Raw genomic sequence first — 19005 nt, 5'->3', positions numbered from 1 at the left:
CCTAAATTGTTTATTTTTCTATTTTATCTGTATTGGTTTGCTGATTATGCATTTTGTTTTCCCTTTTTAGTGACTGACATGAGGCTGAAAATCTGTACGCTAGTTTATTACTTCCTACATTAATGTCAAGTTGCTGCTCTCCACAGCTGTTATACTTTTCTTTGTATAGTACAGCATTTCCCCTAGTCCCACCGACTGTATTGCTGCTCTCATATATATATATATATATTTTTATTTTATTGTCAAGGTAATGTACAGAGGGGTTATAGTTACATAATTAAGGTCATGAATTAATTTATTTTCTATCTTGTTACCCCTTCACCCATTTTTCTCCCTCTTCCCTACCAACGCACCTCCCAAGATCGTTTCCAAGCTATTGTTTTGTGATAACACTGTTGCATAGTTTCCCCCTTTGTCCTTTGTCTCACTATTTTTTTTTCCTTCCCGTTCCCCAGTTCGGATCAACATATTTACAATACACATGATACCAAAATCAAATACAGTGACTACAGGGGATAAACCATATGTGGGAAAACATAAAAAAGGAAAAAAATAAATCATGTAGTACATTAAGAACAACAACAACAAAGAACATGTCTTGGAGTTCATTTCACTTAGAATCACCTTATACGGTCATATGTACATAGCTATTGAGCTGTTCTACTCATCTACTAAGATTATAATTGATGTACACATTAATGCTCCCTATGACCCAGTAATCCTACTTCTGGGCATTTAACCAGATGGCCACAAACAAGGCCACACTAAAGCTACCAGCACAATTATGGTTATCACAGTAATATTTACCATAGCTAAGGTATGGAATCAACCCTGATGCCCCTCAGTAGATGAATGGATCAAGAAAATGAGACACACAGTCACATACACACATACACACACATACTATGCTTCCATCAGAAAGAAAGATACTACCTCATTTGTAAGGAAATGAAGGTCTTGGGAAAAATCATATTAAGTGAAATAAGCCAGACTTTAAAAAACATAGTTCCCATGGTTTCCCTTATTTGTAATAATTAGTTTACATCAAGGATAATCTCATGTATTTTAATTTGACAGTTTGTTCTATGTTGAGCGTGCAACATTATTGCTATATTGTTTGTTATCATTTCTGCAAACAGGCAGGTATATTGAAAAAATTACGTTCATCTTATCCATTACTGAAAGAAGAACAACTAAAAGAGCAACCCTTACTAGGAAGAACAACTCCTACTTATTTAGCTTCATTCCTATGTAAGGCCAATGTTGTCCCCTGTATTCTCATGTACATTTCAACTCTATACCTCATACTGTATATCTAGTATCTTCTACATTGTGAACTAAATGCCCCAGATGTTCCACTTTGCTTTACTTAAAAAAAAATTCTGTCTTAATATTTGAGGTTGGTGTGTGTGTGTGTGTGTGTGTGTGTGTGTGTGTGTGTGTGTGTGTGTGTGTGTGTGTGTATGTGAGAGTGTGTGTGTGTTTACAAAGATCAGAACACAATATTTTTCATTTCCAATACATTTTTCAGGTCATTGTAAGTTGTGGCTAATGGGAGCAGTCTCTTGTTATTTTAAGGATGAAACAGAAAAAGATATTTGTGCTTGTACCACAGTTGCTTTAATAGTCTGCAGTTGAACACTGAACATTGACTTATATCTTGGCTGCTCTTGTGAATAATGTGAATAACAATGAAATACAGATTTATTTTCGAGTTACCTAGAGAGAAATAATCACATGATTGGTGGGTCACATGATATCTCAACTTTGGATTTCTTTAGAAACTTGCATACTACTTTCTACAACAAGAATACTAACCTGTTTTTTGACCAATAGTGTAGATAATTTCCTTTTCTCCACACTCTCACCAACATTATTACCTTTTCTTCAAAGGTAATAAAGGGCAGGTTTTTACTATCTGCATTACCCTAGACTGGCCTTAGACTTAAATCCAACCTCCTAAATGCTTGGAATTACAAGCCTTTACCACCATAACTGGTTCCATTAATTTTTTGATAAGTTATAATAGTTATGAAGTTGTATCATAGTAATTTTGAATTATATTTCTCTAATGACTTCTAATCAAAAAGCATTAAGGCAGCATAGAAGTTGTATTAAACACAACTTTGTAAACCCACAGGCAATTTTCAGGGCTTTATTGAGAACATGTCTATTCAAACCTTTTGTCCATTTTTGATCCAATTTCTGTTAATCTCATCTTTAATCTCGCTAAATTAGATCAATTATCAATTCAAGGTAGTATAAAAGAAAAAAATGTAGCAACTCCTAACATTTTTCAGTTTTTAATAACATGGTATTGCTTAAATCATTTTGTGTTAACAATTGACAGTATATAACTCAATTTAGTTAGACCTGTTACAAGGCTGTAGTTTATTTATTTTACATTGATTGTTCTTTCCAAAGCCTGTTTGTCTAATTTCCCTTGGTTTCTTTCAGTCTCAAGTAGCTCAGATTTCAAACTGAAGAATAAATGGAAGTAAGCAAACCAAAAAAAAAATACAGTTCCTCTCATCCGATGATGCCTGTATAAGAATGAGAAAGAGTTAATCCTTTTAAGGACCTATGATGGGACAACAAAAAAATGAATTTATTCTTCTATGTCTTCTTTATCTTTGCGATGTAACTTAAATGTTGTAAAACACAATATACTCCTCAGATAATTTTATGTTTTATCCGTTTTGCACATTTTCATATGGATTTCATCTCAGTCTAGAACATTCTTTCATCATTCTGTCCCTGATATTTTTACACTATCAAGACATAAGATAACCAGTTTGATTTACAGCAAGAGAAGTTATCCACCTGGCTTCCTTGGAAGCAGAGCATGATCAATAGATATTACTTCTGGTTGCTAACTACATGTAATGGTTTCTGTACTACTTATCACATTCTATTTAGTATTTTAAAAAGAATGCTGGCTAAACTCAAAGCTCATTCCTAGAAGTTTATGTTAAGTATTTCACAAGTTTTATTCCCTTAATTGTTAAGATAACATTTGCTATAATGCTAATGTTATTACCATTTTAGTGTTGGGAAGAATTGTAATTAAAGGTAGTAAGTGCATGACCTAAAGACACACACAGTGAGGAAGGAAATGAGTCAAAGTTTCCAAAAGTCTTTCAGCAATACACAAAAGGTAGATAAAATCTCTCCATTCTATGACACTCTCAATTCAATATTCATATTGCCCATGGTGATTGTTTTCTGTCACATTTGTCTTCATCACAGATTGTGGTGGTGACATTGGGTTATCATGCTCAGAGCTGAGCTTATACATTGAGGTCCAAAGAGAGGCAAATTTCTTCTGTCCCACAATTCCAGTATCCTTTTTAAAAAGTACTAAAACTTTTAAATATCATCATCTACTTTCTTATAAGTAACCAAAAATTTAAAAAATCATAAATAATCACTCCAAAATGCTTTAAAATTGGAAATGCTAAAACATGCCCCTCTGAAGTAAATTTTCTTCTACTTTTAACGTTATTCTGAAAGTCTTTGCTGGTTTGTCAGACCTGCAATCCTAACTACTTGGGATATCTACTCAGGAGCCTGAGATCTGTTGATAACAGTTGAAACCCAATCAGGGCAAATGAAATTCATGAGATTATTTTTCAAAAATTTTAATGAACTGGCAAAGGGCCAAGAATGGAGATGTAGCTCATTTAGTAGCACACCAGTCTAGAGAGAAAAGGCCTTGCAAGACTTGAAGCCCTGATTTGAAACTCTGAGCACGCCAACACACATGCAAGTGCTTAAGCACATGCGTGTGTTCACAAACATATTTATTCAAATTACCTTCATATCGGAGTTTTGCATGAATTTTTTGCTAACGAAATTATATGAGTAAAATAAAGGAAATAAACTCTTCCATCTCAGAACATTTTTATACATTTTTATTTTAAAAATATTGTACAGAGGGGTAACAATTACATGAGCAAGGTAATGAGTACATTTCCTAACAAGCATTGTTACCTCCTCCTTTATTGTTCCCCTACCATCCCTTCCCTCCCAACATCACAAGTCCATTACCCCCCCCCCCCATTTCCCGGCCTCAATTGTAAAGTTCACTTTACAACATAGTGTATTGTGCATCTCATTGTTACATGGGTCAACCTGTATCCCTAGTTAAGCATTTTGGTTTTTTTTCGTCCTTCCTCTCAAAAAATTAGAGGAGAGTATAAACAAGATGTAGGCACACCAACTTCAAATACAATGAAAACGGGTGTTATAGCATGGGGGAGGAACATATAAAGAAACAAAAAAAAAACACACTGCACGTCATAAGTATGTAAGAAAAAATAGCAAGAAAAAAAAACCACTTGTGTCCCTAACTTGGGGTTCATTTCCCTTAACACAATCTTATCTGGTCATATACACATAACTTTTGACCTTTTCTGCTTATCCCAGACATATATTAGTTATTGAAAATTAGAGAAACCATGGGACCTACGTTTCTTTGGACTTGGCTTACTTCACTTAATAATTTTTTTCCAAGTCTTTCCATTTCCTAACAAATTGGGCGATGGAATGCTTCTGAAATTTGCCTGTCATACTTGCACAGGGGCCAGCTAATCTCTGTATCATTCCAATGTTAGTGTATGTGATGCTGAATTGAGCAAAGAACATTTTTTATATATAAATTGTAATTGATTTTCTTAAACTAGACAATACAACAAAACGTAAGTTTAAAAGAATTGTCATGAAATTTTAGAACCATGTACTTCTTACATAAGTACACATTTAAGAAAAAATCAAGATTGACATGTCAAAAACAAAATAATTCCAGATATTTGTTGTTCAAGAGATGTGTAGGAGGAGGAATTCAATTATTCTATACAAGGGACCTGTCATAATGAACACTGCAGCAAGTGTTAAGGTTTGTTAAAATATTTAATGTTTTAAATATATTTAATTTTGGGAATTTGCTTATATATGCCAAAACTGGGACTGTTTGGCAGGTCATAATACTTTTCTATAAAGTATTTAAGATTTATGGTAGCACATAACTACTACTAAGTATGTACATTTCAGAGTTTATTGAAACCTTACTAATGAGAAGTTGCAAAGTCTTTGTGTAAAGGAGCAGAATAAAGAGTTGGCTATGTTATCTACACAGTTTCTGTTAAAACTGTAGGCCTTCCTTACTTTATATGTTAGTGAGGAACAAATGATGATATAAGCCATATACAAATTATGAGATGAACTATAAATGGCAATCTTAGTGGGTGATTTAAACACTACTCATAGCCTATAAAATTCTTGTTGAACGTCATAATCTTAGCCAGTGTTAAATGTAAAGAAATATGACAATAATAAAATCTAATTTGTAGTACACTTCAAAAACTGAAAAAATGATAATTGTTTTGTTTTTTATTTTATTAATCATTATTATTTAATTATTGGTTTTCTTTATTTGTAGCATTGTTTTTCTTGTAATATAATACAACTTTTTGTAAGTTGTCATTAGGAGGTACTTTGAGAAGGGTATTGGGATGGCCACACCATTTTTTATAGGTACATGTGAGTTTATAAAGAGGGAAATTAAGAACAAAATATGTATTTAAAAAATGATGAAGTAGAGTCTGATTCAGGAGTGTTGATACATGTCCACACCTAAAATATTAGCCCTAGGCTGAAGCAGAGTTATTACAATGTTGAAGCCAGAAAAGTGAGAGACTTTGTTTTGTTTTGTTTTGTTTTTGTTTTTATTTTGTTGGACATGGGGCTTGAACTCTGGGGCCTGGGTGCTGTCCCTCAGCTCAAGGCTAGTGATACCACTTGAGCCACAGCAGCATTTCCAACTTTTTCTGCTTATGTGATGCTGCGAAAAAAAACCCAAGGCCTCATGCATGCAAGGCAGGCACTCTACCATTGAGCCACCTTCCCAGTATCTGAGAGACTGGATTTTAAAAATCATCTAAACAAATTTGCTTTCTGCTTTGGGTTATATAATGAAATATATGAGTATCTTGTTATGTTTTTGTGCATTGTCATACTTCTAAATTTATACTAACTTCACCCACTTTATCCTTGTCAAAGTCATGAAATATCTCTGAGAGTTTGCTTCTGTGAAGATTGTTTTGTATTTATAATTTCTTCTGAGTCATTTTTATTTTTTATCAAAATCACTTTATATTTCATGTTGATGAGTATTTACACAGAGACAGGCATATAGAGGATTTAGTTTAACAAGTGAACATTAAAATTAGAGCTCAAAAATAAAAATGAGCCTTAACACATATTTTCATAGCTTTCCCCACATTCTCCCTAAAAGAAGACAATATTAAGAATGTCTGAGGGAGGCTTTTTATCTCCAATTTTCTTGAGCTTCCTAGGTTTAGAATTCTTAAATCACAGAGACATGCTGTAATGGGAGTAAGATTTTTTGGTACACTTTTCCCTTCAGACTGTGTTTCTCGTTCTTCCCTTTTCTCAACTCCATTATTAGAGATTTTTCTCAGAGATGACTCCATCTCCAACTTTTCACTCTTCTTAGCTGGACAAATGAATTTGCAGATCAAGACTCTTAGACAGAAAGAATTTAAGAGCCTGAATCTAAGACACTTCTCTCATACACCATCCCTACAAAGACACAAGTACCAAAGCAGGATACATAGTTTCATTTTTTTCTAGCAAGGCCAATGCATGAAGTTGCTTGCTTCTGAGTGTGTCTGTTTGTAGCTCTTCCTGATGTTGCAGATTAACTTTATACCTGGTTCCATTATCAGCTACCAGGAATGGCATGTTTAGACCATCCAGGAGGTGGCTCAACAGGGCGGCTGGATGTGTAGGATGCCTCATGAATGGCACAGAAGATCTGTGTTGGAAATACCGGGGGCAATTAAGGTATCCTACAAACACCATCTCAGCAAGGCAAAGTTTACTCCTGCAGAAGGCATCCTGTTGCATGTCCAAGTTGAATAAGCACACTGGCTAGGCAGCCCACCACTGGCTCCCATGAATTTGACCTTTGGGATCATCTTTCATGATGGATCAAAATTTTGACCCCTTTCAAACTAGTCAAAAGCTTTAATAATCAACCAAATCCGAACACCTGGCCATATGAAAAATAACCAACTTTTACTCAGCTGGTGTTCTACTACTAGTGCCATGTCTCTAGCCCCTAGCACTTCTCTAAAATAGCATTAGTAAGGTTTTGACTACCTTTACAAGGGCAGTGCTTATATCAGTCAAGCACTTCAAGATTTAACTTCTACAATTCTCCCATCTGATTTTGCTTTCTTTTCTTCCAAACAATAATCATTGACTTTCCTATTCAGCAGTATCCAATAAGATATTTTAATTTAAAAAAGGGTTTGATTAAGGCAGTTTTTCAGTCAGTCACTGAACAAAACCTGTTATAGAAGAGATAAAGCACCTGTGCACACATTACTAAGGAAACAATTACTAAAGAGGTAAATATTGCCACCATGACTCATTGTTAAAATGCTCATTCTGTCATCAAACTAGTAAAGGGATCTGCCACCACACACAGACACACAACCTTTTTTATAAGTGACTGGGGGATTGGTCTTGGGTTTGGTCTCATGCTCTGGGCATTGTGCCAGAGCAGTTTTACTCAAGGCTACCACTTTAGCCACAACTCCAGTAGTATCTTTTTTTGCACCTTCATTGGAAATAAAAGTCTCATCTTTCCTGTCTGGGTTGGCTTCAAACAAAGATCCTCAGAATTCAGCCACCTGAGCATTTAGGATTATATTCAGCATCATCTCAGTTTTTAGGTAATTTGTTTCCAGTATTCAATCCTTGTAAGTCTTTCTGTATCATTGGCCTCCAACCACCACACAGATTACCTTTGAAGTATATTTATTCTTTTATTTTTATATATTTATTGTAAAAATACTGTACAGAGGGGTTAGTTACATGAGCAAGGTAAAGCATGCATTTCCTATCAAGCATTGTTACCTCCTCCTTTATATGTCCCCTACCATCCCTAACCTCCTAGCTCCAAAACTACTCCATACACTCTCCCCGACCCCTGCCTAAATTGTAAAGTTTGTTTTTCAACAGTGTCTTGTGCATCTCATTGTTATAATGGGTCAACCTGTATTCCCCTTTAAGTTTTTCCCCCTTTTCCTCCTCAATCTAGTGAACTCTATATACAAGATGGAGGGCACCAACATCAAAAACATTGGAAACAGTGGTTATGCCGTTTTGGGTGGGTGGGGGGACAGAATACAAAGAAACAAAAATCACATGGAACATTATAACTATGTTAGAAACAATAGCAAGAAATGAAAAAAGCACTTGTGCCCCTATGTTGGGGTTCATTTCACTTATCACCATCTTATCTGATCAAGTATTATATTTAGACCAAACTTTTCCCATTCAATCCTACCAGGGGCTTCTAGTTACTTTTACATGGTGGCATTTCCAATAAACAAATCCTGCTGATAAATAAAAGCACATATTGGAATAATTCGATTATGAAGATCATAGGTTATGGAGATCAACAGAATAAAATTAATTTAAGCTGCTGTTTCTGGTTTCTAGCTTTAAGCTCTTTGGGAACTTTTCAGGGGCTCCTAAGTAAATATGAAATTTGTAAATATGTAGTTTGTTTTTGCAAATATGAAGTTTGAATGACCCTCTAACTAACAAGTCTTTCCTTACTTAATTTAAGGTGTTTGAGAATGGTCAGGTGTGGATTGGCCAATGGAACCAAAGCACAGATTCCACTCCAGTTGGCCCGTAACATCTCCAATAGTAGTCTCCTGGAATACCACGAGACATTTCCCCTGGCTATGATTTGTACTTACTGCTCATCTCAAAGGGTTGGCCTTTACTACATTCAGGTAAGTTTCCCAGAAATGTCCAATTTTCCCCAGGTAGTTGACCTGGAAAGAATAGAGCTGATCAGTTTCAGGGATTTTTGAAATAGACTCTTGCTTCTGAGAAGAGTAACAAGGTGTTCCAAGTTGTCTCAGATCACATTTTGCTGATCTATCATGAATTTCATGCACATGGGGTCTGAGCTCCATGACAGCACAAATAGGACCTCTTGTGTGGCTTCGCTGCCACACAGTCATAGCAGTAGTCCTTTTGTGGACACAATCACCACAGTATTTACCTCACTTATTCAGTTTCAATTTGAATCTGGGTAGACTCAAAATTGTAATACATACACAGAGTGTCTGCTCCAAGAATGAATTTGCATCATATCCCTCTTGGTAGGAAACCCTTTAGGTGTAGCTTGCCTTTTTTTTTGGTCGGTCTTGCAACTGAACACTTTGCCTGGGTGCTGTCCCTCAGCTCTTCAACTCAAAGCTAGTCCTCTACCACTTGAGCCACAACACCACTTCCAGTTTTCTGAGTGGTTTCTTGGTGATAAGAGTATCACAGAATTTACCTGCCTTGCCTAGCTTTGAATGACCGTCCTCAGATCTTAGTCTTCAGAGTAGCTAGGATTACAGGCGTGAGCCACCAGTGCCCATATTTTTTTTTCTTTTTTTCTTTTCTTTGTTCTTGGATTTGTTGGTTGTGAGGCCTGAAATCTGGGCCTGGACACTGTCCCTCAGCTCTTCAGCTCGAGGATAGCTTTCTACCACTTGAGCCACAGTGCTTTTTCTGCTTACATGGTGCTGAGGTATCGAAGCCAGGGGTTCATGCATGCAAGGCAAGCTCTCTACCGCTAAATCACCTTCCCAGCTCTTCGTCTGAGTTTTTAGTTAACTCACTTGCCAATGTTCAAACCTTCTAAGGTCTTTGTGCTGTGGCTGGGAAGGTGGTTCAGTGGTAGAGTGTGTGCCTTGCATGCCTGAGGCCCTGGGTTTGATTCCTCAGCACCACATAAGCTAAAAAGAAAAAAAGCCGGAAGTGGCTGGTGGCTCAAGTGGTAGAGCGTTAGCCTTGAGCTGAAGGGTTGAGGGACAGTGCCCAAGCCCAGAGTTTAGGCCCCACGACCGGAACCCCCCCCCCCCGTGAAAAAAATGTTCTTTGTGCAACTTTTGTCTCCAATCACCACAGAAGCTCTTACCTTGTCAGATAATGTTTCTACAGCTAATTTTCCCATGCCATCCTACTAGAGCATTTAGTTTATGGATTAAAAAAATTTTTAGTATAAATAACAAACCTCTTTTGATTTTATTCTACTCTATATTTTATTTTTGCCAGTCCTGGGGCTCCCTGAGCTTCTTCTGCTCAAGGCTAGCACTCTACCAGTTGAACTACTTTGCCACTTCCAGCCTTTTCTGTTTATGTGGTTCCGAGGAATAAAACCCAGGGCTTCATGCATGCTGGAAAAACAATTTTCCACAAAGCCATATTCTCAACCCCCAAAATATTTTATTTATACTAATCATAAGAATAAAACTGATTCATAAGGTGCTTTCTGGTTTCAAGCTTTGAACTTTTTGGAAACTTTGTCAGGGGGATCCTGAAAAGCACCTAAGTAATTAGGAAATACGAATGACCCTCTAGGGAAGGAGTCTCTCCTAACTAGTATAAAATGTTTGAGAATGGACAGCTGCATGAAATGCTAGGATGAAAGGGATGGCCAATTGAACCAAAGTACGGGTTCTACTCTAGTTGGCCAGGAAGGTCTACAACACTGGTCCTCCACAATACCATTAGATATCTCCCCTGACTATATTTAGTGATTACTGCTCATCTCTTCAAGGTTTTGATTCCACTGCATCTTGATAAGTTTCCCAGAAATGCCAATTACCCCTCCCCGTACCTAGAGAAGCAAGGGGTATAGTTGGCTTGGGAAGATAGGGTTTTTGTCTTAGATCCATACTCTTGTGAACAGCATCAGCAGGGTCTTTCAAGTTTCCCCAGGCCGTGTTTGAATGACATATCATGCACTTCATGCCCTTGAGGATCTGAGATTCATCATAGTAGGAAGTGGACCACTTGTTTTTCTGGTTTCTGTGCCACAGAATCTTAAGAGTAATGGTGGGCAGAATATTTAACCCATTTCACCAAAGCATTATTTTCTTTGTCATAGGACTTGAGCTGAAGGGCTCAGGGATAGCACCCAGGCCCAGAGTTCAAGGCAAAAGCCCTACGACTTGAGCCACAGCACCACTTCTAACTGTTGGTGGTTAACTGGAGGTAAGAGTCTCAAGGACTCTCCTGCCTGGGCTGGCTTTGAACTCTAATTCTCATATCCTGAGTAGTGCAAGCCACTGGCACCTGGTTTTTCACTTGAATTTTAAGTCTACCCAGAGAGTCTGCTTCTGAAACTAAGGTTCAATTCCATACATCCTTGGATCAGCTGGAGGATCAATCCAGGCTTCAGAGTCAAAGTGGGCAGCTGAGGGAGTTTAGTGAGTAGGACTTTTTTGAGATCCCCTTTCAGGATTTAAGATTTAAAGCACACAAATGCAAGCACATATTCATAACAAGTTTTTGTTTGGACACGTGCACATTATGGAGCTCCATAATGAAAATCATCCATTATATAATAGTGTTCTCAGACCTTTGTCAACATTCTCCCTATGGATTATCAGAAGCAGGTCCTTAGATCATTTTTCTTAGGTTCCTTAGGCCTAGAATTCTTATTTACCCATTTTAGCAGGTCTCTTGTGATTTCAGTTTTTGATGCATGTAAAACTCCCTATTGTAAGTTTCTTGTGCACCCTTCTCATATTTAACTCTCCCGTTACTGAAGATTTCTCCAGCTCCCACATTTTTATTCTTGGGCCAGGGAATGAAAACACACATCGAGACTCAAGTTCTCTTTGTGCCTAAGACACACTCAGCCCCTAAAAATCCCCAACCAACCAGGTAGTATGCTCTACTCCAATTTTTCCTCTCATGGCTGATGTATGAGATTACTTTTTATTGAGGTGCTTCCTTGGCCCTTTCCTGAAATTGCTGATACACTTTGCATCCTTTACCACAAGGGATGGTGTTTAACCCAACCTTGAGCTATCTCAACAAGTCAGGATGTGTCTCCTCCTGAGGGTCTCCCTACATCCCCCTTGCATAACATGGATCCTGGACTAGTCCCCCATTGTTGGGAATACTCCCCTACTGTAACCCAATATCCCAAGAAAGACCACCAGGTCGAAAGGAACTTAGCATGGCAAAGTTTATTTCTGTTAAAGGGCATGTTATTGACAGGAAGCAACCACTCTGAGTGGGAAGTCTGCCCAGGTTATACCCCTAATGAGTTACTACTTCTGGTATTGATCACAAGTTGTGTTCACAATCTTGCTCTATTGGCTCTTTTGCAGCTCAGCTGGTTATTTTGAAAGGGGTTAACAATTTCAGAGCAATCCACTAAACCAGGACAACCAGGCCAGAAATTGTTAGAAAATTCTTACTCAGCTTGTGCTTTATGAGTTAAACTATTCTTCAAGTCCCTAGAATGATTTTAGTAACAGGATATACTTTTGTTATATAGCTTTTTGGAAGATGATTAGGCTTAGTCAATGCTTTCCCTCAATCCATCATTTTCAGAGAAAAATATTATTCTAACTCTTACACAGTCCATTCCCAGACAGAATTTATTATAAGCAGCTCCCTTTTTGGAATGGAGCCTTATGAGCTTCCAGGTGAAAACACCTTATTCGCATATTGCCTTGATTCCCTTTGGCAACTCACCTCTGCAAGTGGTTATGAAACCAAAAGTTATGTGTGGCTGCTTCATTATACTTGTGCTCCTACCGCTAAAGAAAGAGGAAAGACTGCGCTCTGAAAGCATGTAACTATGGACTTAAGCATGCTTACTGAACCCTGAGCACAGAGCACAGATTGAGCTGCAGCATTTTCAGAGCCATAGATGAATCAGTCAGATACCAGCTGCTTGGCTGACCACAGGGCACACTTCTGATGCCACATTTCTGAGGCGAAGCAGTTCTAAGCTGTGAAGACACTATGGCAAGAAGAAGCCTGAGGGGGAATTCTTGGTGGGAAGGAGAAGGTGAAAGTTTGGAAGTAAGTTTTAGAAACTGTGAGCCACTTTCTGAATTGCTTGAGGCAGCGAGCAGATCATCATATTTTCTAGCCCTCTAGATGCAGAGTATGAGAACACTTCCCACATCTCACACTCAATCCCACCTGCCTAGCAGTCTTCAATTCCCTCTTATAGGAGTTAGGCAATTTTTAAGAAAGCAAAATTCAGCGAACCTGATCTAGCTTGTGAAGAAAACATATCCTCTGGCTTTAGAATAGATCAATTTCTATCTCAGAATAAGAGGAAGAAAAGAAACCACATTCTACAGACTTTAACACCTTAAACATGCTAGTTTGCTGCATTAATTTTCATTTATTAGATTCATACAAGAAAAAAGGAAGAAATCTGACAATTTCTGGAGCCTTTGCTTGCCTAATATCAGGTTCTTGTTGTTTTTTATTTGTTTGTTTCCTTTTTTTCCTAATACTTTAGAGATTCTAGTTGAAAAATTGAGAAAATGCAGACATTAGCCTGGTTCAGATTAATCTGAAACCACAGCACCTAACTTATCAAATTCTAATCTAAATATAGTCTCAAAGCTGAAGGTCAATGCTTCCCTGCCCTCAACATCTTCAGAATAACAGTATTGTCTATGTCTCGGGTTTGTTTTCTTTAAAGAATTAGAGAACAGAACAGGTTTTAAAGCAGTTTTTCTTCAAAGTGAAAAAAGAGCAGTGCAACAGTCTCTACCTCAAAGCAAAAACACAGCAGTTAAACAGACTCCCCAGAGTAAAGAGGGACATATTGTCTCATAACTGGTTTCCTAGTCTCAGAATATAAGTATGGAATTTTTCCTTATTGGATGCCCCATCTCAGAGCACAATCACAGAAAGCACTTTTGATTGGATGGGAAGTATAGGGGCACTCCCCAGACCATATTCAGAAAAAGTGTGTTAGAACCTAAAGCTTCATGGGAAAAGGGTGTGTATTTTTTGCTGCATCATTCATCCCCACCATGTTGGAGCCAGTTCCAACCATTACCTTTTATCCATAACTACCCAGATGAAGTGGTTTAACTCCCTCTGAGTGGCACATAAGCACTTGTTACTCACAGGACACTGTACATTGTGATGTCCCATCAACAATATGTGAACAGATAAATTGGATATCTAAATTGCTGTTTTGAAGAAGCAAAGCCCTCTGACTTAAACTTGCACACTTAACTTAAAATTTATTTTCTTTTTTCAATTCTATTAGCATTACCTACTTAAATAAGTGGATTTTTTAGCTATGGTAAATAATGCTGCAATAAACATAGTTGTGCTGGTAGCTTTAGTGTGGTCTTGTTTGTAAACATTAGGGTAAATGCCCAAAAGTGGGATTGCTGGGTCATAGGGGAGCTCTATGTGGAGTCTTTTGAGGAACCTCCATACTGCTTTCCAAAGTGGTTGAACAAGTTGACATTCCCACCAACAATGAATTAAGGTTCCTTTCTGTCCACATCCCCTCCAGCATCTGTTGTTGTTAGAGTTCTTGATTTTTGCCGTTCTAACTGGAGTGAGGTGATATCTCAATGTTGTTTTGATTTGCATTTCTTTTATGGCTAGGGATGTTGAACATTTCTTCATGTGTCTATTGGCCATCCTTCTTTCTTCTTCAGAGAAGATATGGAACCAACCCAGATGCCCCTCAGTAGATGAATGGATCAAGAAAATGTGGTATATATACACAATGGAATTCTATGCCTCCATCAGAAAGAATGACATTGCCCCATTTGTTAGGAAATGGAAAAACTTGGAAAAAATTATATTAAGTGAAGTAAGCCAGGCCCAAAGAAACGTAGGTCCCATGGTTTCCCTTATTTGTAATATCTAGTATATGTATGAGTCATGCGGAAAAGGTCAGATAATGTGATGTCAGGAAAATGAACCCTTAGATGTGTATTTTAATGTTTTTTTCTTTCATGCATGTGTTTCTAACACATTTATAAGATTATCTCTTTGTTGCTTTGTATGTCCCTCCCCCACAGTATAACCCTTGTTTTCACTATATTTGATGTCAGTATAACTTGTGGAGGAGATGGGGAAAAACCAGTTGTTTAAGGATACAGGTGGACCTGTTGCAACAATGAGAAGTACAAGTTGTCATGTCCAAAACGAACTTTACAACGCTGGTGGGGGGGGGGGGCTGGGGGGGGGAGGAAGGAGAAGGATTGGGATTGGGGGGGAGGGGGGAGGCTGGGAAGGGATGTGAAGGGTAAACAAAGGAGGAGGCTGCAATGCTTGGTAAGAAATGTACACATTATCCTGCCCATGTAACTGTAACTCCTCTGTACAGTATGTTCACAAATAAAATTAAATTAAATTAAAAAAAATTAAAAAAAAATAAGTGGATTTTTTCATTTTGATATATCCACATAGGCATACAATGTACCATGATTATGCTTAACCCCTTCATAATTCTCTCCCAGGTTTTATTAATCATTTTAAGAATATAACATAGTAGTAATAAGTGCATTTACAATATTGTACAATCTCAATGTCCACACTCTTTACATCCTCTAAGATTCAAATTCTTTATTTATTAAAACAATTTTCCACTCTCCTCTGCTTCAAGGTATACATCAAGTATGATTTTGTTTCCTTTCTCTATCAATTAGACTGTTCTATGTAACTACTGGTATAAGTATAATCATGTAATATTTGATCTTTTTATGACTGGCTTATTTCACTTAGCAGTGTTCCAAAGAGTCATCCATAATATAGTATATGTCACATAATTCTTTTTTTGGGGGGGGGGTCCAGTCGTGGGGCCTGAATTCTGGGCCTGGGCCCTGTCCCTCAGCTCTTCAGCTCAAGGTTAGCACTCTACCACTTGAGCCACAACGCCACTTCTGGCTTTTTTCTTTTTGGTTATGTGGTCCTAAAGAATCGAACCCAGAGCCTCATGAATGAAAGGCAAGCGCTCTACCACTGAGCCACCTTCCCAGCCCCATAATTCTTTTTGAAGTTGAAATAATATACCACTGTATGTATAAACCACATTTGCTTTAACTATTCATTTGTTGATGGCCACTGGATTGCCTCCATGTTTTGAGTATTATACAAAATGAATATGCGTGTACAAGACCTCTTCCAGACCTTGCTTTTAGATGTTTAGAGTGTATGCCCAGAATTGTAGTCACTGGATCACATGAAAACTCTCTTTTCTTTCTTTTCTTTTAAATTTTTGTGTCATGGGGCTTGACCTCAGGGCCAAGTCACTGTCCCTGAACTTTTCTTCAAGGCTAGATTTCTACCACTTTAAACGACAGATCCTCTTTTAGTTTTCTGCCCAGGCTGTCTATGAACCGTGATCCTTGCATTTCAGCCTCCTGTCCTGAGTGGTTAGGATTATAGGTATGAATAATCCTGTTTTTAATTGTTTGAAAAGATGCCATTCTGTTTCCCATAGAACTGTTCCAATTTTACCACACTTTTGTCACTATTGTTACTTTATTTTTATGTAGTTATCCTACCTAATTCATATGAAGTAGTTATTTTCTTCATTATTTTGACTTACACTTTAGTGGTGATTAATGATGTTAAACACCTTCTTCGTGGGCTTGTTAACAGTTTGTCTTCTCTGGAGAAACATCTGAGTTCTTTGCACATTGTAAATTCAGGTTGTGTGTCATTGCAATGATGTTTTTTATATATTCTTTATTTTTCTTTTTTTGGTTCCGGTCGTGGGGCCTGAACTCTGGGCCTGGGTGCTGTCCCTCAGCTCTTCAGCTCAAGGCTAGCGCTCTACCACTTGAGCCACAGTGCCACTTCCTGCTTTTTTTCCTTTTTGCTTATGTGGTGCTGAGGAATTGAACCAAGGGCCTCATGCATGCGAGGCAAGCGCTTTACCACTGAGCCACCTTCCCAGCCCCGTTTTTTATATATTCTTGATGTGAACCACTTATCAAATATATACTTGCAATAACTTTATGCCTTTCTGTGTTGCTTTTATGGACACTGTTGATTGCAACCTTTGGTGCATCCTGATTTATGTTTTCCAACAATGAATGACCCTTCATTGATGTCAATTTCCAGTATGTCTTTTGGTCCTGTCACTACGAACCATCATATTGATTTGAACTCCTGCTATGGTAACAGTGAAGTAAAGCTACATAATTACGCTCTGGTCACCTATCTACTGCCACTTTTGAATATCTCTCCCTTAGCTTTTCGTAAAGGCCTTGGGGGCATATCCACAACTTATTTGGTCCTTAAAAACCTGTAGAAAGTTACAGGCCTTAAATTTAGTTAGTTTTAATGGAAATACGTGACTTCCAATTTCTTTTTTTTTTTTCCTTTTTGTACATATTTGATTGTAAGAATACTGTACAAAGGGGTTACAGTTACATGTCAAGGTAATGAGTACATTTCCTATCAAGCATTTTTGCCTCCTCCAGGCAAATAAGATGAATATTGAGAGCTTCGTAATATAGAAGCACACCAAAACTCTTGGTATGTATTTTTCTTCATATGAGTATTTAGAATTGTGTGAAGCTAGAGATTTAACCTACTTACAAGTTAATAATGAACTTGTCACACTTTAATGGATGCTAGAACGATTTATGATGCTCTTGGGTCAGAGACAAAAAGGTCTTAATTTTTACAGTAATAGTGAAAGCCAGTGAGATATGTGTGTATGTGTATATTTACAAATTTCAAGTGTATCTCTCATCCCTCAGTGCCACTGAGTGAAGTAAAGATAGCCATGTGAAGCTTATACAAACAATGGGTTCTGAGTTTGAGCAACTGCGATCTTTATAATGAGCAATAGGCATGCCTGAACTTTACTCTGGAGGATGACAATAGCTTAGAAAAAGCTTGCAAATATACTACGGAATATAGAGCAGCTAGTGTTCACTTGAGGATATGCAAACACTTGAGACTGCCATGGAATTGTTCTTTTTCTTTTGTTTCTTGAATGTTCCTGGCTACCAAGACCAATACATATTTTTCCTAATAAAGGCATAGCTCCCCTTAAAAATGAGGCATGACAATTTGTTGAGAATACTTACTATTTTTCTAACCCTAAGGCCTCAATCCTATCTAGAGTACAATTTAACAAAAGAAATTGATAGAATTCAAATTTAACACATTTAGAAGCTTTTCTCTTAGAGCCATTTCTTAATGTAGGTGTGGAAGAAATTAAGGGAAAAAAATAGGCCCACAAATATATATTATGAAGATATTCTATGTATTTTAGCAGTTATAAAGGATTACATTTCTGTTTTTTAGTGTGTGAGTATTTATAGAGTATGTACAAAGTGCCAACGTTTATGCCAGGGCCTATCATGGAATAGAACATAGCAAAATTTCTCTATATAGTTTGTATATTTATAGAATTCACCTGTCTGACTTCTCTCCCATTTTGATAAACAGATCACCTGTTTTATTGAAATACAATCATTATTTTTCTACCTACAGGATTCCACACACTTTGCTGTCTACTAAATATAGAAAATATTCATGCATAACCCTCATCTTCAAGGAGCAATTCTCAGTATCCCAAGTAGCTTATGTTTATCTCCCACCCCTTTCCTCCCAGCTGTCAATCTAGGTGAGTGATGGCTCAATTCTATAAGACAGGAAAGCTCAGATAATTCATAGGCATTCAGTTAGTATCTAACAGAAACTTCTTCACTTGGATTATATTTTATCATCATCTTTGTGAGAACTTCAGCTTCCTTATTTGGAACCTGAGCTGTTCAGATAACAGTGAGTAGATGAATCTTATGATTTAAAATTTCATTTAACTGAAATTGGAAGAATTAATTTTTCAGAAACTATTCACATTTGAGATTCATTAATCGCATATTGCCAGTGGCTAGTGTGTTAGACAATGCATATATAGAATATTTCCATTATCACAGATGTTTCTGTTAGAACTGTTTTAGAGCATGTTTTTGCTTGTTAAGGCATGGTCCATGTTCATAAACTGTATATGCTCTGTAGGTGGTACTCAGACTGAAGATCCAACCAGAAAGGCTAGACACCTATAAAGTTAAGGTATAGGTATAAATTGTTCTACATAGGCACACTTATTTGTGAAGAGGAAGAGGATCAAACAGTCAACGTCAG

General features: G+C 37.3%; 1 non-coding gene across 1 annotated transcript; it reads right to left on the bottom strand.

Annotated features, from left to right (window-relative positions):
- Positions 1-4531: 4531 nt before the first annotated feature.
- LOC122104650 lies at positions 4532-4640 on the bottom strand. Its single transcript, XR_006146975.1, has one exon. It is a non-coding gene; the product is annotated as a U6 spliceosomal RNA (small nuclear RNA).
- Between the last annotated feature and the right edge of the window lie 14365 nt (positions 4641-19005).

This window comes from Dipodomys spectabilis, unplaced genomic scaffold (genome assembly GCF_019054845.1).
Source record: "Dipodomys spectabilis isolate Male_0828 unplaced genomic scaffold, ASM1905484v1 ptg000029l, whole genome shotgun sequence".
NCBI lineage: Eukaryota > Metazoa > Chordata > Mammalia > Rodentia > Heteromyidae > Dipodomys > Dipodomys spectabilis.
This window is presented reverse-complemented; position numbering and strand designations above follow the sequence as displayed.